Source organism: Lissotriton vulgaris, chromosome 1_1 (genome assembly GCF_964263255.1).
Source record: "Lissotriton vulgaris chromosome 1_1, aLisVul1.2, whole genome shotgun sequence".
In the NCBI taxonomy this organism is placed as follows: domain Eukaryota; kingdom Metazoa; phylum Chordata; class Amphibia; order Caudata; family Salamandridae; genus Lissotriton; species Lissotriton vulgaris.
Window position 1 is genome coordinate 1,365,714,107 of NC_141685.1, and position 22,310 is coordinate 1,365,736,416.

Sequence of the window (22,310 nt, forward strand, 5' to 3'; positions counted from 1 at the left end):
GACACAACAAACCCTTTTCAGTATCATTATGAACATTAGAAACTGTACTGACATTCTCTCCTGAAATGAATGAAACAGAACTTTTGTTAAAAGGACGTTTGTCTCTACACATGTTACTGAAATGTCCAATTCTATTACAAATTTTACATTCTCTTTGAAGTGCAGGACATCCAGGAAAATTAGCATAATGTGACTTATTTCCACATCTGAAACACACACTTTGAGAACTGGACCCTTGATGTGGAGAAAATTTCAATCTGTTGAAATTCGGTCTTGGAGTAAAATTGTCTTTCTTTGACTCAAATTTTTTACCCACAGTGCAAATCTCTTCTTCTTGAGATTTTTTGATAGGATCTTTCCTGACAGTATCCATCCACAAATCTGACTGTTCTTGGGCTTTAGCAGTAGCTATTGTTTCACTTAAACTAGGATTTCCCATGACCCATAATTTGTCCTGAATTTTCTTGCATTTGACATGGACAATAATTTGGTCTCTTATCATTTCGTCAGTCATAGTGCCAAAATTACAGTGAACACTAAGAGATCTAAGGGAAGTCAAAAAATCGTCAAAAGATTCATCTTCCTTTTGTTTCCTTGTATAAAATGTAAAACGATTCAAAGCAATACTAACATTCGGTTTGAATCTTTTTTCAAGTCTAGCCAATGCTTCTGTGTATACATTCAAAGAATCACCAGCTCCCTCATTTTAAGAAGTAATTTGGGGAAGAGACCTAAAAATGACCTGTCCTTCTGAACCCAAGCAATGAAGTAAAATACTCTTTTTCCTTTCAGAACCCATCCTTTCTCCGTCAATAGCTTTCATGTATGTAACAAACTCCTCCTTCCATCTTGACCAAGGCATGGGAGGATCTCCTTTTATTTGAAGAAATTTGGCAGGTGGGTCAAACTGCATGGTTCAATATGGATATTAGTTTCCAACAGAACAAGTTCTTAACTTATGGTTTGAAATAAAGAATAAATGAATTTGTGTATATAGATACACACTCTCGTATTACATGTCCTTCGTTGTTTTAAAAAAAATATATATATATTGAAAAGTTCAGTTCACATGAAGTTTATAAAATGGTCTTTTAACCGTAGTTTGTGAAAATTGCTTTTAGATTTGTTAAAAGCTTAATTATCGAACAATAAACTTACTTGAATTCACCGCCGGTAAGCGCATTCTGTTGTCAAGGCGATTTCTAAAATGGCGGAGTACGTGTGACGTAGTACGTAGCGCACGGTAAATGACTCAGAAGAGTGACGCGTAACGTTGAGCGTTACCGCGTTGCGTAGAGATGGAAGCAATCGTCATCAAGTCTGCATGCGAGATGGAATCCTGATGCAGAAACGATACGGTATTTTCTTTCGAAAAAATGTAGTTCCTTGAAAACTACAACAAATAAATGAACAATTTTAAAATATGAATCGCAAAACTTGAAACTTGATAGAAGTGTAACCAGCAGAAGCGTTGCGGGGAAAACTGTAGTTGGCTTAAGTAAACAGGCGTAGTCAAATTATGTCAAAAGTTAAATAAAATTAACAGCAATGGGTACTGAAAACAGCCGCTGGTACAATCAAAAGTACAATAAAGCTTATCTGACAGCCGCTGGTACAATCAAAAGCACAGAAGAATTAAGTTTTACATACCAAAATTTTCAGAAAAAAGGTTAAAAAAATTCTCACAAATGGGTTCTATCACCACTCCTTAAACGTGCTGCAGAGTGGTGTCCCTTGTCGCCAACTTTTGTTGAAATCACAGGAAATAAGTAGATTTTCATGTATCCTTTATTGCAGCACGTTAAACAGGTCCAACTCTTTCAGTAGATCAACTTCCAATATCCTACTGTACATTACTGAACTGTTAGACCACAACATCAGAATGTGGAATTCATTCAAAGGATAACATAGCTCACGCAGGAGCTCATGCCAGTGCATGTGCATAGAACACCTTATTAAAGAAACATTACTAAATATGATATAAAAGGATGCAACACTATCATTGGCCTTTTGCTGTTTTCATGTGTGCTGTACAACGCAGCACACATGAAAACAGCAAAATCGAGGAGAAACTAAACTCATTGCTGCAGGGTAAGACCAAGTTTTCCCTGGCCTTCATTCTGGCACTGCCTCCTATTTACTTCTTCCTTGTAAATAGGGGCCAGCCTCAGAATCAATGGGTGTTGCAGTGGAATGCCCACAGCAACACCCATTGCCCCCCCCTTCTACGCTAAGCATAGCGTGAAATGGGGCCTTATTTACAAGGCAGCGTTAAGCCACGCTAAGTGGCTTGACGCTGCCTTGTAAATAAGTGGAAGCCCCTATGGCCACAGGAACGTCGTAAAAGGTTACATCCCTGTGGCAAAAGGGGCTCAAAAATATACCTCATTATATGCATTTGGGCACAGGGGGATTAAGTGATTTGCCCAGATTCACAGGACGTTTGAGCCTCCCAATAGACTCGAACATGGTTTCCCAGTTTAAAAGTTGGCCGCCCTAGCCCTCAAGGCACACCCTAGTTATCTATTACGAGGTCCAGTCTTTTAGCAATCTCATGCTGGCAAGGTGGCATTACAAACATCATATTACAGCGAGTTCATATGGAGAGGGGGGCAACAGCCTTTAACGGATCATTAGAACTGTTTGTAACCAGACCATAGGTGTGTATACAGTCCTCTGTAAAAAAAACTTAGCACTATCATATTGTTCTACAAATTGCACACAATCAAATCTCCTTAGGCCTTAAAAATTGGTACCCCAAGAAGCAGTTAGTATTGCCCTTTAGTGAGGCTCTATACTCTATAACATGAGTTTTCATATATCAAGTAAAGACAAAGTAACAAGGTGCATCATTAGGATAGAAATCCTTCCAGAGAGTGATGAATTAATAAGCCTGCCATAAAAAGTACCAAACCCTCATCTTGCTCATCTGTTCTCATCCCTCCCACTTTTATAAAAAAACAAGAACATTCTCTATAACAAAGGACATTTTGAGACACACAGCCATTGTCTCTGACTTGGGCCAGAGAAGCCATGTGATCTTCAGTTGCATCTCTTCCTTCTTAGAATGAGTCAGGAGTCAAAAAAATAATTTGGGGTAAAAATCGAATGTTCTCCTGCGAGTTAGGGGCTTAGATACTCTCACTTTTTTTTAACTTTGTTATTTACTTCCTCAAGAAAAATGTATGTGCCTGTTACCCTGCTCAAGGGCACTACAATATAATTGAAACAGTGAGATTCTTTTTGTCCATTGAAACATCCCAAATAACGAAGACGGTTAAGAATAGTTGAAGAAGATTCATAAATTTGATCAGCATGGATTTGTTTTTTTATGGTGATTTGTGTAAATGTAGTTTCCTAGATTCTTCATGGCTTTTTAATGGCTGGCATAAGCGGTTCCGTAAACAAGGGACAAATTAGTAGGCTTGAGTGACAAAAAACTCCACAGCACTCCGCGGAGGTGCACAAGCAGCAGAGTGAGATAAGTCACACTGCTGATTTTTAGCACCAGAAGTAAAACAGGGTGAACAGCACCACAAGCAACGCAAGAGCAAGCTTCTTTCTGCCGATTAAGCAGATTTTTAACTTGATTAGCAGCTTCCTCAATGCAAGTGGCCGGTTTCTCAATGTGAGCGGTAACGATCTGCTGTGACAGCCCATGTTGAGGATTCTCGCAGGGAGATAGTCTAGCCTTGGTGAGCCGGGAGGGAGGAAATACTCCTTTCCATGCCACTATGCTGAGTTTTTCGGATCTCTGTGCTCTGTATGTAAAGCGCAGAGTGGGAAAAACTCGGTAAGTGCGGCAGAGTTTACTGCCCAGCTAATAAACAGAATTCTTTTCTTCATGTTACTTCTCTTGCCCATGTCTGAGCCAAGCAAATTCATGGACAAAGACCAGGGTGTCCCTGTGTTTCAAACTTGTGAATGTGATTTAAGAAACATGTTCCATCCAAATCTTAAATTCTGCATATAAATACCTTGCTGAGAGTGATTTTTCAAGAGTGATGCATTGTGTTGCAATATGCCCCACACCAACTTAGTTTTGATACTCTACCTTGAAGGATTATGCCAGTCATGTAGCCAAGAATATATGAGAGCTCTCGTTAAAGGCAAGAGTATTTATTTTCTTCTTTTTTCTCTATTTAGTGCCAAGGCCCCTTAAAATGCATAACAAACAACACATTTACAATGTTTACATTCAGTAAAGTCTGGGAAAGAACATTCACATTACACATATTTTAAAGAGTCAGCAAATAGTAAGCAATTTCAAATTCATCATAGCTGTACAATAACTATTTAACAACTGCTTAATATTGCTCAAGTTGTGATGAACCAACATGTCATGGCTGATATTGGGGAATGATTTGATGCAGGAGCCCCAGACCAGAGAAAGCAGTACTTCCTTGGAGTCATTGGAGGTCAAAGGAGGTTATCCTAAGCAGTACTCCTGAGTTGCTGTCGTCATTCTTCGCCAAATCACAAAAGTCGAACCTTCATGTTTCTCTATGGCTGGTGAAGCTTTACTATTCAATGATTTCTAATGGTTCTCTGCATGTCATCTGGTGAGATATGGCGTTTCAGCACTGAATGTTTCTCAGAAAGGAAATGGTGAGGGATCCTCCATAAATGTTGTTAGTGATATCAGTCAGTGGTCAGATTGGTTAAGTAGGCAATTGCCCATCCTCAGTCTAGCAAGCAAAGTGGAGGCACCATGAGCTCATAAAGTATCTTTTGCCTTGTTTTAAATGTTGGCTTGCAAAGAATGTGAATAACTTTAACCAAGGTAAAGGGGGATTTATCTGGGAAGAGACTGTGCCTCTTTAAATACAACAAGAGGTAAGACAGTTCATAAAAATGTGCTGCCATACAATATTGTACTCCAGTAGCTGCCACGTATCTTCTCCAGTGTCACAACCTCTTCCACACAGGAGCTACTCCACAGAATTCTAGCACTCTTGGAAGTCTCAGTCAGTAGGTATTTTGTAATCATACAGATTTATAAAATGTATATGACCGCGAACTGATAAACACCAGTCTAAAACTCTAGGGGGGCACATAATGTCACTTACCCATTGGGCCTCCCTTGCAAATGAATTAGATTTGCAGAACTATTTTGCTCTTCTGTGGCAATCCCAAAGCATCCATAGTGGGATGACAGCCAAGCTCTTGGGGGCTCTATTCCCACATGATGCAGATAATGAATTCATATAAACAAAGTGAAGACAAGTTACTTACCTGTAACCAGTATTGGAAGCTGTCATAGATTCACTTGCCTGAATTATTCCCCGTCATCAAGACGGGAGTCTCTGGTATATAAAAAAGCAATGCTTAGTAGTATAACAAATTAAAAAGAGGCTTAGGCCTATTCCCCTTTTGCAACCCATAACCTTTGTTATGTAAAAGAGACCAAACTTTTCCCTGAACCAATCAGAGCTCCTCACCCTCTAGAACCCTCCTGAGAGAACCTTTTGCCCCTCAGATTTTCACGTACTTGTGCCATAAAGCCTCACATCCTATGCGGAAGATACTCAGTTGGTCCTGGCCATAAAAAACAATGGACAGAAAGTAGCGGCCAATTTCCAGCTAGGCATCATCAGCAACTGGATGGCTATGTTATGTTTGTTAAATAAAATTTATTGAGCGCACGTACGCCCGTAGGCTTCATGGCGCTATTGGAAGATTTGCAGAGACATAACATATCAACAGAAAGGGGCAGAAGTTAACTATGAGTAGGCTTGCCTAAAGAGCCAAGTTTTGAAAGCCTGTCTGAAATCCAACAGGTCTTCATGAAGTCTCAGTGTCAGTGGCAGAGAGTTCCACAGGGAGGAGGCCAGAAAGTGAAAAGAACCACCTCCCTGGTGTTGTTTCCTAATACGAGGCACCACTAACAAGTTCTTGTGACCTGAGCGAAGAGCACGTGAGGGGATGTACCTAACAAGCAGGCTGCTAATAAATCCAGGGCCCTTGCCTTGTAGAGCCCTAAAGATAATGCACCCAGCTTTAAATGTTGCTCTCTGTGCTACTGGCAACCAGTGGAGACCGGCCAGACCCGGCCTGATGGACTGCCATTTGGGTATCTTACAAATCAGCCTGGCAGCTTGGTTCTGAACCAGTTGTAGTCTCTTGAGCTTCCCAGCTGGAAGACCCAAATACAAACTGTTGGAGTAGTCCAAGCGGGACAGCACAAGGGCGATGATGACTTGGATCAGAGCAGGGTAAGTTAATAGGTGGGCAATCTTCCTGGTCTTACGAAGTCGAAAGAAACTTGAAGATACCACCGTCCCTACCTGACTTTTAAGAGAAAGATCTTCATTAAAAGTAACTCCTAGGCTTTTTACTGTTTGGGACTTGGCTGGAGAATTTCCCATTTCCGGAGGCCAAAAATGTGGCCCCCAGTACAGTTCACTCTTCCCAGGCAAAATCAATTCAGTTTTGCCTGGGTTGAGTTTCAGGTGATTTAGGCTCATCCATCTCTGAATGTGGACCATGGCCTCCCGAAATTCGGTGGCAGCACCAGGGGAGTCCATACGGAAGATCAGTTGCAAATCATCAGCATAGTTAAAAATTAAAACTATAAACTGTTTAAAACTGAATTCCGAGAAGACAAAAGTTATGATCTTTGGCAAGCTCAGCCCGACCTGGTCCACTTCCTGGTGGCCCATTCAGCTAGGTCTCCCTCCTAACCCAGTCACCAAGGTTAGAAACCTAGGTATACTACTTGACGGCAAACTCACCTTTGCTGCTCAGGCAAACACCATTGTTTCATCCTCCTTTTAAAAAATAAAATCCATTAAAAAAATCCTCCCTTACATCCCCTCCAACTCAGGAAAAACTCTGGTCACCGTATTTGTAATGTCCTCCTTGGACTACTGCAACAGACTCTTCATGAATGCCCAGCAATAAGTCATCCGTAAACTACAGTCGGTGCAGAACGCGGTTGCAAGAATGCTATCAGGTACTCCCAAGTTTAAACCTATAGCCTACGTCATCAAAGGCTACCATTGGCTAACCGTTAAAAACCGTATCAAATTCAAGGCGCTTTGTATTGCCTACAGAGCCTCACGCAAGCAAGGACCCCATTTCCTCCTTAACTCCTTAGCTTTTTATGTTCCCAACCGATCTCTACGATCAACTTACGCCCTCCTGATGTCAGTGCCACGCACTAAAACGGCCTCCTGGGGCGATCGTCGCTTTACGGTTTCCACAGCCAAACTCTGGAACTCTCTCGACCTGGACATCAGGTCCAGCCCCACTCTGCTAGCTTTCAGGAGAAAAATCAAAACCTTGCTGTTCAATCAATAACCTTCCCCCCTTTTCTGCCACGTTCACAGCGCCAAGACGCCCTAGGGTTTTGTTGCGCTTTACAAATTTCATAAATAAATAAATAAATACCTTCTGTACTAAATCCGAGGTGAGCCTCTCAGAGGAGGAGGGTGGTTCGCATGTGAATCTATAAAAGCTTCCAATACTGGAGAACTACTGTTACAGGTAAGTAATTTGTTTTCTTACTCCAGTATTGGAGCTTTCATAGATTCACATGCCTGAAACAGAATAGCGATCAGTAGTATAAAGTACATTTTTTTTTAATGCAGATCCAGTATAGTTACTTAAGACATCATCTTTTATACATATTGAACTTAGAATTCTGCATATTAGTATTGCAACTACTCTTACCAAACATAATAATAAAAAAATGTGCATTTGTAACCAATAAAAAAAGGACGGAGGGATATAAAAGATGGCTCCCCGTTTTTGAATAATGTTTCTCAGCACCGCTTCTCCCACCGCCACATCTCTCTCTCTGCGGCTGTATCCAAGCAGTAATGCCTGGTGAAGGTATGCGTATTTCTCCAGGTCGCTGCCCTGCAGATATCCTGCATCGGCACTCCCACAAACAAAGCAGCGGAGGTGGACACTGCTCTTGTCGAATGGGCACGAACTTGTGCATTCAAAGGTTTGCAGCTGCTTGTTGACCGTATTCTATCGCACTGGAAATCCATCTACAAATCTACTTTTTGACAAACTACAATTAGGAGGAGGGCACATCCGGTTATTATCATGGAACATTGCGGGCCTACGGGCAAAACAGGATGATCAGATTTGGTTACAATTAGTGAAGAACCATGATATAGTCGCCTTACAAGAAACTTGGACAAAAGATAAAGGCTTTTGGGTAGATGGATACACATCTTTCTTTGTTGATGCCCAGAGCTCCACATCGGGAAGGGATAGAGGGGGTTTGCTATTCCTTGTTTCAGTTAAAATTGCAGGGAATGTCAGGGAAATCCCCAGTTCTTCGCACTATTTTCAGCTGGTGGAATTCCGCTTGGCTGACAAGAACAAGATTGTATTAATAAACTGTTATAACTCTATGCAGGGGGGCCCCCCAAATTTTGTTTTAGATGGTTTATCTGCCTTTTTAACCAAATATATGTCAAAACAAACCACTTTTGTTCAGTTTATAATGATGGGTGATTTTAATGTTCATCTGTGTGAGTCCCATTGCCAGATCATTGATGATACTGGTCCTGATTATACTTCGCTGCCACACTTTGAACATAGCCCTAAGGGTGTGGCAATGGAAAACCTGCTATCATCAAATGACTTATATGAACCAGGGTTTTCAGATCCAACAAACCGTGTGGTCACGTATAACGCAAGGGGCAGTGAATCGATTATCGATTACTTTTTTATGTCGTCAGGGCTCCTTCGTTACGTATTGTTTTATAATGCAATTGTAAGTGGGTTTAGTGACCACAACCCGGTGTTGTTGGTTCTGGATGCTCACTCTGGTTTGCGTAAAGGAGAATCAAGGGCTACCTCTATAAGGGACGTAAGGAGCAAAGATCAGGGAAGACGCCTGAAATGGTGTAAAGTCTGTCCAGAGGATTTTCATGGTCCTATTGTACAGGATATGTCAGTAGAAATTGAGAAATGTAGGGATGGAGAGAAGAGGGGGCGGGGGAGGTTGTGAATGCCTTTGAAGCTATTTGTGCTAGAGTAGAAAAAGAGCTTAGAGCTAAACCAGGGAGGGGTTCTGCTCCAGTGTGTAGATGGTTTGACCGCTCTTGCTCACAGGCACACTCAGCTTTGCTGAAAGCCCTTAAACAATCCCCTAGAGATAGATCTCTGGTGGCACAGCTTAGAAGAAAATATGTTTTGGCAGTCAAACTTCGGAAAAAAGCCATCAAAGATGAAGCATGGGACTCCTTAATGGATCCTATAACCCTTAAACATAGCTCCAAATTTTGGGCAATAATAAATAATCCTTTGTTTTCCCACACTAACAACATGGATCTTGAAATTAATATCTCTGAAACTGACTGGATTAACCATTTTTCCAATATATATGGTTCAAATGTAACTGTCGAGGCGTTTGAAATACCCTACTCCCCATCGTCTCCCATTAAATTAAATTTCAGCAAATCAGAGGTAGAGCTGGCAATTCTAGGCTCTGCTGCAAATAAAGCCCCGGGCCCAGATGGGGTACCCCTGGACCTATACAAACTTAACTCTGAGATGTGGGCTGAGATTTTAGCTAATGTTTTTAACTGTGTGTATGAGGGGGGTCTGCCAAAAACGTGGGCATGTTCTATTATAGTACCCATTTTTAAAAAGGGTCAGAGAAGCGACCCTAAGTGTTTTCGACCAATTTCGTTATTGGATTCTTCTATGAAGATTTTGGGCAAAGTCCTGTTAGCTAGAATTAACACTTGGTCCCTAGACAATGATATTCTAGTAGATGCTCAGTATGGGTTCCGTGCTGGTAGAGGGACTGAGGACCAATGTTTAAATCTTCATTTGTTAATCTCGAAATACACAACTGTTAAAAAAGGGTCAATTTTTGTTGCTTTCATGGACCTGTCCACGGCTTTTGATTTGGTGAATAGAGCCCGGCTGTGGACCATGCTGTTAAAACTGGGTCTTGATCCTCCCCTTGTATACTTTTTGGCAGAATTACATAAGGACTTAAAAGCATCAATCAGAATGGACCAAGAAGGTAATCGTACTGCCTGGTTCAAATCCAGTAGGGGCGTGCGGCAGGGCTGCATCCTTGCTCCCATGCTGTTCACTTTGTATATAAATTCACTTGAGGAGACTCTTTTAACTGCTACCTTGGACACTCCGCGTGCAGGGGATACTCGTATTCCTGTTCTCCTGTACGCGGATGACGCTGCTTTAATAGCTCGGACTCCCATAGGTTTGCAAAAACTTTTAAATGCTTTTAATGATTTTATGTCGTCTCTAGACTTAGTGATAAACAACTCTAAATCCCACGTCATGGCTTTTGGGGCTGGTAAAAATTATTCTAAACAGTTCTACTGCAACGGTGACGTGATTACTAATGTCAAAATTTTTACGTACCTGGGTGTAATTTTTGACACTAAGGGGAGCTGGGCTCCGCAAATTGTAGCCAAAACTAAAGCGGTCAGGAGCTCGGCCAACGCTATTTTAAGTTTTTCCAGGAGACTGGGCGGGAAGCCAACTGGTGCCTTACTTAACCTGTACAGGGCGAAATCAGTAGCAATAGCCAGGTACGGCTCTGGTTTGTGGGGCTATGTAAATAGTGAACCAGTCCAAAGGGAAGAAAATAAGTTCCTGCGTTCCACCTTAGGGCTTCCTCAATCTACAGCCACATTCTCAGTTCACCAGGAAGTTGGCCTTGGGTACATATCTGACATCCTTCTTATGGCCCCCATCCTACTATGGATAAGGCTCTGGACCAATAATAATCTAGGTCTGAATCATAAAATACTGGAGGACTGTTTAAAACTGGACAACTATAAAAACATTACTTGGCTCTCGTACATACAAAAGTGTTCTCTGGACCTGGGACGTCCTGATATTTTTTTGGTCCCTCAGGGTCTAAAGAAATCTGATTTAGATTGGGTGAAGGTCAATTTTATCACATTGAAAAATGTGGAGAGGGAGGAATGCCAATTACTTAAGCCTACGGTCAGAGCCCATTACCTGACCATTACCTGCCCTACCATACAACCGTACCTTACCATCGTCAATATCCCCTTTCATAGGTGGCTTCTGGTTAAACTCCGGTTTAATCAGATTTACACAGTCCTGTGTGACAGTCAAGGTTGGTATAAGGAGGAGGACGCCCCTGTCTGTAATTGCGATAGTTTCTCTACGCAAGATAATATGCACTTTATGTTGTTCTGTAATTTTTTCACTGCGCCCAGACAGAAATACCTGGTCCCATTACTGAAGGACAAAGCCTTCCACCAGGCAAAACCTGCCCTCCTGTATCTCCAATTATTGGACTCTGCTTTGGCTATGTTTAGCGTGGCCAATTATCTTGTTGCTGCTGTTAGGATCAGGAGGAGAAGACTCAAAAATGCAACACTAGGGTTTTGTACAGAAGATTGAAATGGAAATGTTGTTCCTGTCATAAAATTTATATTTTATTGAGTATTTACTAGTTTTATGATGTATTTTTATACTGTATATTAATTTATTATTATTGATGTTTCTTTCTATCATCTTTTTATTATGAATATGTAAATACTATTGATTGATGATTTTTGTAATTCCTCATGAATTTGTATTGCCCTTTTTTCTGATGTGATTGTAGAATGCTTTTATGATTTTTAACTAAATCGAATAAAGTGGTTTTGACTTGACTTGACTTGACTTCCTTGGTGCGCTGAAGGTGACAAAAAGTTGAGAAGACTTGCAAAAGGGTTTAGTCTTGTGTAAATAGAATTGGAGCTAGGCATTTTGTAAATATTCTTGGGGCTGATTTGAGGCCGAATGGCAGTACCTTGAATTGGTAATGTTCTCCGGCTACCACGAACCGAAGGTACTGCCTGTGGGAAGAATGGATGGGGATGTGAAAGTATGCATCCTGTTGGTCTAATGTGGTCATATGATTTCCTGGGTTTAAAAGCAGAAGGATGTTTTGAAGGGAAACCATCCTGAAAGATTGTTTTTTGAGATAGGTGTTTAGGGATCTGAAGTCTAGAATAGGACACCATTGGAGAATGTTTTTCTTGACTAAAAAAAAAAGTAATAAAATCCTCTTCCCTTCTGGGAATTCGTACCGGTTCTATTGCCCCCTTTTGGAGCATTGTCCGAATTTCCGAACGCGTCTGATTTAAGTGCTTGACCTCTTGATGCTTTGGCGGTGTACAGGGGGCGTTCTAGAGTGTGTCCGAATTGTATAATGTTGAGGACCCATTGGTTAGTTTCCTGCCAATTTTCGAGATATTAAGCAATTTTTCTACTCAGGGGACCATGTGACGTAAGAGGGATAAGTGTAGCCGGATCTTGTAGGTTGTCATTGTCGTCGGGTGTTGTCCTCCCCTGACGACCTCTTCTACCTTAAGGAGTACATTTTGTGTACCCTCCTGACTGACGTTGCGTATACTGCTGACAGTAGGGCTGAGACGAGGTGGAGTAAGAAGAGTATCTTCTTTGCTGGTACCCTCCTCTATAAGATGATTGGCCTCTACCTTTAGAGCCTCAAAAAGGAACTTTCCGATATTGCAGTGTTCCTAATGATTTCGCGGTTTCAGTATCCTTTTTGATACTTTGCAGTGCCTCGTCTTCATGTTTTCCGAATAAATCCTCTCCATTGAAAGGAAGGTCAAAGATTTTATTTTGGACTTTAGGCCTAAACGCTGTTGCTCTTAGCTATTCTTGTCGACGTAGGACTGCTGCTCCACCCAACGATCTGAAGGCCGTTGTCACGATGGCCATCATGCAATCAATGACCAGCTGAAGTCCTTTCCCCTTCTTGGAGAATCTTCTTGGCCTCCTGTCTATCAGCTTCTGGAATGCGGTCTTTGTAAGGCAAGAGGTCACACCACATCTGCCTATCGTACCTGCCCAGAATGGCCAGGGCATTCGCCGCTCTAACCAGAAGGGCAGACATGGAGGAAAACCTCTTCCCCGCATTGTCCAAAAGCCTACCCTCTCTATCAGGATGTGTCATAATAGGAGCTGATGGATTTTGTGACTTCTGCAGAGCCGCTTGGGTTATTACTGAATTCGGCTTGGGGTGTCTTAGAAGACAAGCTGGAGCATCCGAAGGCACTTTATATTTTTTGTCTAGTCTTTCGTGTCCTGGAGTCACAGTTGCCGGTGTCTCCATGACCTTCAGGCCTTCCTCCCATAGATGATTGACAATCGGGAGAGACCAAACTGCTTTACGATATGGCTTACTGAAGTCGTACAAGAAGCTTCTACCTTGTCAGATGACATGGTGAGAGCAAATCTGTAGTTCTCTCCATTAAATTATGAAACCCACTGATGTCTTCCGGTGGTGAGTCGACAGGCTTCAGTGAAGGAGAAGAAGGTGATGGAATGAGATAATCATCCCACTCTCTGCTAGAGTCCGTTATCTGTCCCTCCTCCTGATCATCATCCGTGGTCACTGGTTCTTGTTGAGACTTTGGTAGTGGAGATCTAGGCAAGGGCTCTGGTAAAATCTCACGCCTTCTCACCGGTGTACTTGGCCTAGGTCGTAGTTGAGGCATATCCACCTGTAACTCTTTTTTTTGGTGGAAAACTTTTATTGTTACTTCAACCAACTACAAATATGGGCCTACAACCACCAGAGCCGGCCGCTAATCAGTTTAAGCACAGCAAGTCAATTAGGAACCAACTCGGCAGCCCGGGAAGCAAAGGTACCACAAATTCGGTTAAATCTGGCTATTAAGCATACCATGCGAATGACAGGATTATAAAGGCTCCATTTTACAATATAAAATAGAAGGATCAGGTGCCATACAATATCACAGAGTCGCATAAAGGGCGGGCAAAATAGTAGGACTTCCACAGTTAAATCGATCTCATTTAAGACAGTGGCGCTAAGGCATACAATTCAGGATAAACAAGCATATAATCACAGGTCGCACCAGTTAAGCGCCCGCCCAGTAATACTGACATACCGTGAAAAGTATAGGCACAGATAAGAAAAAATCAATAATTGACAGAAGAGTGGACCCACTACGCTGACCCGAAAAAGGAAGAAGCGAAGGAAAAGGCAAAAGGAAGGATACAAAAGAGAAAAAAGGCCATAGAAATAATAAAGGCAAAACAAAAAATCCCCTCCCCCAACCCCCCACCCTGCACCCCTGCAGATGACTACGGCCTACCCCCCTAGCAGCGTGCCTGTCGCCCCAAATAACTGAAACCCGAAATATAGGAAGAACAAAGAGAAATAAAGAAGAACTAAACCCCTACACTAAAAGTAGAAATGGAGGAGGGCCATATCATACGCTTTCCCGGTCTCCCCCCACCGCCTTAACCAAGAATCCCCCACAAAGCTGACACAATCGAGCCGAACACAATAGAAAATTACACCGGAGGAAACTGTAAACCCCGCCCGGTCTCCGTTAACCTAGTAAAGCAAATCCCGTTACCGATGAAACCACAGTGTGAAACCCAAAACAACAGTCTCAGCCTTGACCCCGTCGATCAAATTTGCTGATTCCCTCCGATAAGTAGGGCCCCATCCGCAACTTGTCAAAATGTACACAGAAGTTACCGAAGTATAGTCTGTTAGATGGAGAAAGGATGGCAAATCCCAAAGTAGATGGCCGGTTCCAACGATGCCCCTCCCCGACTCCAAGGCCAGACACTGTCCCATCCACCATCTTGATGGACCAACTGGGAAGGGGGTGCGACACAGTCCAACACACTTCACAGTTCCGACCAAAAGTTTCCAGAGTGGGAACAGCAGTTAAGTGTTTCGCTGGTAGCGAAACTAAAGATTCCGACCATATAGTTGATACGCAGATCTCAGCATGTTCAATCAGTTCCACTTCTGTAGGGGCAGGTACAGCTCCATGCACCGGGTCTGAATGCACCACTGGGGTGCCTGTCGGGAGTAGAGCTGGCCGCCGGGTCCCGGGCAACGAGTCAGGGTCCGGTCCCGATCCTCTAATTCCATCCGCTGCCGACATCAGTTTCCAGACCTGGGCCTCCATAGTCACCTGAAGTGCCTCGAGAGCTGCCAGCACTAATCGCAATGACGGGCCGCACTTAGCCCGCTCCGCCTGGTTTCGCATATCATCAGGCATAGTGATCCCCTCGGAGAGTCGCCCTCCCCGGGGGAAGATTAGTCAGAGCAGGAATGAACCGTGAGGGACAGACCGTCAACATGCGTTTGTGCGCACCAAGTCTCCAACCCAAAGGCACCGGCGATGCAAACGCTAGGCCTCCGGGTCAGGGACCCCCGCCACACCGCCTCGGGCGTCACACGTCTCCTCACCTTCGATACGAGGCCAGGCAGCAGATCGGCAGCAAAGCAATCCAAAAGATGTCGAAAGTTCCATGGACCGGACCCTGCCGCCCTCACCGGTCCGCTGTTGTTCAACTAGGACCCGGCTGGACCAGCACTCGAGACACCGGCTTCCAGACTGGGTTAGGCCTCAAGTCAAACCTCGACACTACTCCACTCCACAATGTCGGAAAAGTCTCGGGATTGCTCCATCGGACTGCAGATTAGTTCATAGACACGGATATGGGGCGGAATATCAGGATAGAGGACAGGATCTTCGAGCGAAAGACGGAGGTCAGTGGAGCCGGGAGACTATGCAGCCATCTTGCTTGCTGTCGTAGCTCCTCCACCCCACCTGTAACTCTTGAGAGGTATGAGGTACAGGATGTCTTTTCTTATAATCTTGCAGCATAAATTGCAAATCTTTTCGCAATGAAGATGGAACGCTCACCATCTCTTCTTAAACTCCTGGCGATAATGTTGCTGGGGACGTTCTTGATAGTCCTCATATTCATCCTGCGAGTCATCTCCCTCCCTGGCACTTCACATGCAACTGCGACAGGCTACTCGCATAGCCAAAAGGACCACCGCCATCCTCCTCCTCGTCTGACTCCTCTTCCTCCAAAAGGTGAGATGGTACCAGAGGTGTCACCTTACTTGGAGAGGTAAGTTCCGGGGTAATTGTCATTTTCCTGGTAATTACTCTTTTTTCTGGGGGTTTTCTCTCGTCGACTAGATCGCCATAGTCATTGTCGCTGTCCCTGATCTCGGCGTCGACACTGTCGCCGACAGTGCCACCGTCGAGGGGAATAAGCAAGTTTTACCTCACTTTTCGCCGATGACGACAATTTCTTCGTGGACGATTTAGTTTTTTCCAATCTTCCCTCAGGAGTTGTAGAAGCCGGCTTCTTGGCTGAATGCTTGACTTTAGGGGGTGGTTTTGAGGGCTCTGAGCTTGTCCTCTTGGCATTTTTAACCCCTGATGCGTGACCCTTGCTCTCCTTTTCCTTGCTTGGAGGAGATTTTGAGGGACTGCGCCCAGAAGAACCTTTGGTTGTCTTTTTAAGGGCCTTCTCAGGCCTTTCCCTTGAGGTATGAGCCTGAGGAGATCTGCTTCTTTTCTGAGATTTCCTAGAAGTAGAAGATTTCTCATCACTGTCACTAGACATGACTTTCCAGGCTTTTAGCTTTTAAAGCCATAGTAAAAGACTTCTTTCACTATCCCTCAAAGTTTTATTTGAAAAGGTATGACATACCTTACAATCCTTTCCCTGATGGTCTGGATAAAGGCAGTAGATGCAATCCTTATGAGGATCATCTGTATATAGTCTTTTCTTCCAACAGGTGGCACAGGCTCTAAATAAACCCCTTTTTTCCTTGTCAGCCATTCTCAGAAGATTTTGAATGAGTAGGTAGTGATCCAAATTATTAATTGAGAAGAAGAAAACTCTCAAATCCAATCCAGATTGAGTAGAGACAGTAGAATTTGAACAGAGCTCAAAAGAAATCACATAGCACAACGTGTGGTAGAAAATCTGAGGGGCAAAATGTTCTCCCAGGAGGGTTCTAGAATGTAAGGAGAATATTGTGGCACAGTAAAACAGTAGACAAAATATCGAATGGTAAATGTACAGAGTGACGTATATAGTTGCCATTCTTAACTCCACATAAATGAAGATATATGTGTATGTTTTTTTTGGTACACAGATGTGGAATTTGGTACAGAAAATCTATACACATACCTTTTGATATTTTGTCTCTCGATTTTTTGTCAATGATATTAGTGCGTCACAATATTGATATTCAGCAACCACAGCACTGAGCCTGCCCTCATCGCTGCCACCGACGACATCAGAAACCTGCTGGACAATGGCGGGACCGCAGCACTCATCCTCCTAGACCTCTCTGCCGCCTCTGACACTGTCTACCACGTACACTACGTGCACGCCTCCACCCCGCAGGGATCCGAGACAAGGCTCTGGATTGGACCACCTCCTTCCTCTCTGGCAGAACCCAGAGCGTCCTCCTCCCCCCAGGCTGTTCCATAGCCTACAAGATCATCTGCGGCGTACCCCAGGGATCCCCCCTCAGCCCGACGCTGTTCAACATTTACATGGCCCCGCTCGCACACATAACCGACAGCATGACCTCAACATAATCTTCTACTCCGACGACACTCAGCTGATCCTCTCCCTCACCAAGGACCCCATCACAGCCAAAGCCAACCTCCACGAAAGAATGAAGGCCATCACCGACTGGATGAAGACCAGCCGTCTGAAGCTGAACTCGGACAAGACGGAGGTCCTCATCCTCGGCTCCAACCCTTCAGCCTGGGACGACTCCTGGTGGCCGACGGCACTGGGGGCAGCCCCGACACCCACCGACCACGCACGCAACCTGGGAATCATTCTCGACTCCACGCTCTCAATGACCAAGCAAGTCAACGCCATCTCATCATCCTGCTTCAACACCCTCCGCATGCTCCGCAAGATATACAGATGGATCCCGACAGATACAAGAAAGACAGTCACCCAGGCCCTCGTCAGCAGCAGACTCGACTACAGAAACGCCCTCTACGTGGGAGTCCTGACCAAGCTCATCAAACGACTACAACGCATCCAAAACTCCTCGGCACGACTGATCCTCGAAGTACCACGCCACAACCACATCACCCCCCCACCTGAGAAACCTGCACTGTCGCCCAGTCAACAAGAGGGTATCCTTCAAGCTCCTCACCCACGCACACAAAGCACTCCACAAGACTGGCCCAGCCTACCTCAACAGACGGCTCTCCTTCTACATTACATCCCCAACCGCCAACTATGCTCCACCGGCCTCTCACTCGCCACCATCCCGCGCATCCGAAGAACGACCACCGGATCTCCCACCTCGACGCAAAGACATGGAACACCCTCCCACTGAGCCTACGACAGATCCAGGACCTGCTGACCTTCAGGAGGATACTCAAGACCTGGCTGTTCGATCAGTAGCAACCCCCCCCCCCCCCAGCGCCTTGAGACCCTTGCGGGTAAGTAGTGCACTTTACAAATGATTTATTGATTGATTGAGAGACATTTGGAAGGCCAAATTAGGTAACACAGTGAAAGTGATGCAGCAAATGTAGTGCATTCTGTGACAATACTATTTTGCTGTTTCATCACACATTAATGCTGTTCTCACAAGACGCTCTGCCTCTCTAGTACCAATATAACACTTGGGTGAAACAATCAGGTGAGTAGTTAACATTTGCCACGGCGCAGCACCATGTGTGATTTTTGATCCTTCTGAACTAGCAAAACATTTATTTGTGGAAAACTGCAAAGTGTGTATCATAGGGTGGAATATTTGGCAAGTTTAGAAGATCTTCACTTAATGTGATTCCAGTGTTTATAGCGGTATTCATTTACTATTAAAATAAAGTATTTATTTAGTATGCATGAAGACTGTAGTATGCCCACAAGCCGAAATATGCAAATGAGAGAATACTAGTTCTATTCAACTACCCTTCAAATACATAATGAACACTTCAATTGATTGCTAAAAGAAGACTAGTTGTATTCTAGAAGAATAGCATTTGAAGCTTAATGGTATTCTGTTATGGTTTATTTGCAGCTCCGTGCCATTTCAAGAAAAATTTCTCATTTATTGTGACAACTTCTTAGTGAGCAATATCTGAATACTAACGGCAATGATTGTGAAGACTCATGTAAGACTAGCAGAATTTAAAGTGCATGTTAATTGAACACTAGTCACATTCACTCAGATTAATTTATAGTGATTGATTTGATTGCTTGCACAGGGCTTCTCTTAATGTTGCCTTATGGGCCTTTCAGACTAAATTTTATTTTTTACATGCTTCTGAGTCAATGATTATAATCTGCCTGTTACAAACTCATTAGTGATGCATTCAGCAAAAATGTTATGATGTGTACCTGGACATGTGTTTGTTTTCAGATTACCCAGAAGGAACAATTGTGCAAAATTGAATTAGTCGCCAGATAAAAGCTGTCCTCCTGTGTTGATTTTCCACCAGACTATGAATGTTAGAATTTAGAAAAACAATTTGCTAAACACATTGTACAAGACTTTTGCGGAGTTAACTTGTGAAATGTTCTTAACGAGATGCAGGTGGACTGTGAGATGACATTTTATTGATAGAAGAAACTTGCCGAATGGTTGAACTTATGTAACAATTGTAGACCACATTATTAGTAAACATGTCTACATCAGATGTTTGAATGCTGTTATAGTCTATCAAATTATCAGAACAGATTTAAAAAAACATGACAAATATAACCAGTCCATCTCTTGGCATCTGCACTTTTAGATATATTGCTATTTAAATCAAAGTTTATAAGCACATTAGTAGTAAACGTGTCTGCATCACACATTTGAGTGGAGTAATTGTCTATCAAATTATTAGAATTGATTTAGAAAAACGTGACAAATATTATCAGTCCATCTCATGCATCTGAACCTGCAATTGCTATCAAAATCAACAAAGCTTCTAAAGTTTGATGTGGTGAAAATTTCCGTCTTGTATTAGTGCACTTGTTAAAGATCCATTGGTAACTATTTGGAACTTTCCAGTGGTGCTCCTTGCAAAGAGCCCAAACAAATTCTGTAGAATAAATATAAAAGTGGTTATATTAAAAATATATTAACAGGTGAGCACAGTCAGGTCAACTGATTTCTGTCATGAGCATATCCTTCAGTCAGTGTCATCACAGTTCCATTTACCACCTGCACCCCACTGACTCAAAATACTACAGCAACACCTTTGATTTCCCCTCAATCCCCCTCAGTGGTGGTGGTTCTTGTGGAGTACACACAGGACTTTGCTATTGGAAAGTATTGAATAGTTTCTTAGCTGTCGGTGTCGTTTTGCAGCTTGAAGACTTCTTGGATTCAATATGCTGTGCAATACTCCACGGACCAGTGGTTGGGCCCAGAATCGTAGTCTTTTTTCTCTTTTTTCGTGGCCCAGGTGGGCGTCGACGTTCCACCATTTGGTGTCCTCTTGTGACGTCGGCTCGCTTCTTCCGGAAGCTCCCACCTCTGGGCGCCATCTTTTTTTTTCTTTCTGTTTGTTTGGATTGTATTATTATTTATCCTTTTTCCATTTATCCTTCCCTCCTGCCTCATCTTTCTGGCAGAGGTGGTTCTTTTCGCTAGTGAATCCAGAAAGTCTTCAAGCTGCAAAACTACACTGACAGGTAAGAAACTATTCATTTTGCAGCGTGAATCTTTCAGGATTTACTATGCTGTTCATAGACTTTGTAGCGGTTTGCTATTTTTGGCAGAGGTGGTTCATTTCGCTAGTGAATCCTGAAAGTCTTCAAGCTGCAAAACTACACTAGCAGGTAAGAAACTATTCATTTTGCAGCGTGAATCTTTCTGGATTTACTATGCTGTGCATAGACTTTGTAGCAGTTTGCTATTTGTGCAGCCGCTGGGTGGAAGATGAGCGTTGGTTGTTGAATATATGTTGAAGCACTTTTTGTCCTACTTGTGCCTCCCTGTTCATCTGTATATCTGTGCAGTAGGGTTTAGTGAACGTGTGCACTGAAGCCCATGTTGCTGCCATGCAGGTGTCTCGGATGGGCGTGTTTGCTAGGAACGCTATCGTTGCTCCCTTCTGTCTTGTAGAGTGAGCTTGTGCTGCTCCTTTTAATTCTTGACCTGCCTGTTTGTGGCAGAATTGGATTGTTTGTGCGTTCCATCGCACAATGGTGTTCTTAGTTACTGGTCTTCCCATGAAACTGCTGGCGAAAGACACAAAGAATTGTTTTGTTTTCCTGTAATCTTTGGTCCCTTCAATGTAATGCATCATTGCTTTTCCAGCGTCGTGTGCAGTGCTCTTTCTGAGCTTGTGGATGGTCTATGGAAGAAACTTGGTATCTGTATTGTTTGGCTGATGTGGAACTTTGACACCACCTTTGGCATGAAATGTGGGTCTGTTCTCAGGACCACCCTGTCATTGTGAATTTGAATGTAGGCTTCTTGTACTGTTAGCGCTTGTAACTCGCTCACTCTGCGTAGCGAGGTGATTGCCACCAGAAAAGCCGTCTTTATGGTGAGCATATGTAGAGAAGCCTTGTGAATGGGTTCGAACGGTGCCTTCATGAGCTGTGTTAAAATTACATTGAGGTTCCATGCCGGCGGTGGCATCCTTTTTTGGAGGGGCGATACGTTTGGTCCCTTCCAGAAATCTATTCACCACCTGGGATGTAATGAAAGTTTTCCCTGTTTCTCCTCTCGTATAGGCTATTATTGCTGCCAGATATACTCTTAGCGAAGTGTAGCTGAGGTTACTCTTTAGCAAGTGTGTTAAGTATTTTAGCACTGTTGCTTCCCTGGTGGTTTTCTTTTGGAGCTTTTCCCTTAGATCATGAGCGGCCTCGTGGCCGACGTGCCCTTTAGTCCGTTGTCCGTTCCACTGGCCATGCTTGTCTGCCCAGCAACAGGCTATTTTTAGTACTGGTCAAGCCGCACATGCGCAGCTCCCACTGACCCGTAGATCTTCAGGAATGTGCACCAAACTGACCGGCGGAGTTGTGCCCCCTCCAATGAGCTGGCAGTATTCCAAAACATGACCATATATGTCTCGAAAATGTGTCTTAACTTGTGCCGCCTATCTTTTATTGCCCCAAAACTGTATATAAAATGAGGTCGCACCAATGTTCGGTGTGATACCTCTTGCATTGCCGAAGGGTGCTGTTTGAGTGTACCACCACCCCATGGGGTCTTAATAAACTTGTTCTTTGCCTTTTACAGTTTCCGTGCCAACAGTTCTTGAGTGTGAGTGGGTTATCTCCGGTGCGTGTAGGCCTTGGGAACCCCCAAATACTTCAATTGGCGACTCTGGTGGGACTCATCGGCGACTCGGATGCCCGAAGGAGAGGTCGTGACGAAGGCTTGGAAACCCGCCATGGGCGCGCGCTGCCACGAGTGACCCGAGTCTTGGCTGCCACGGTGTTTTTTCCTTTCCTTCCGATCTGACCTTCCAGGTGGCGCCGGTCTCCGACTGAGTCTTCGAAGTGTCTGCATCGTTGAGAAAGTGCCGTTT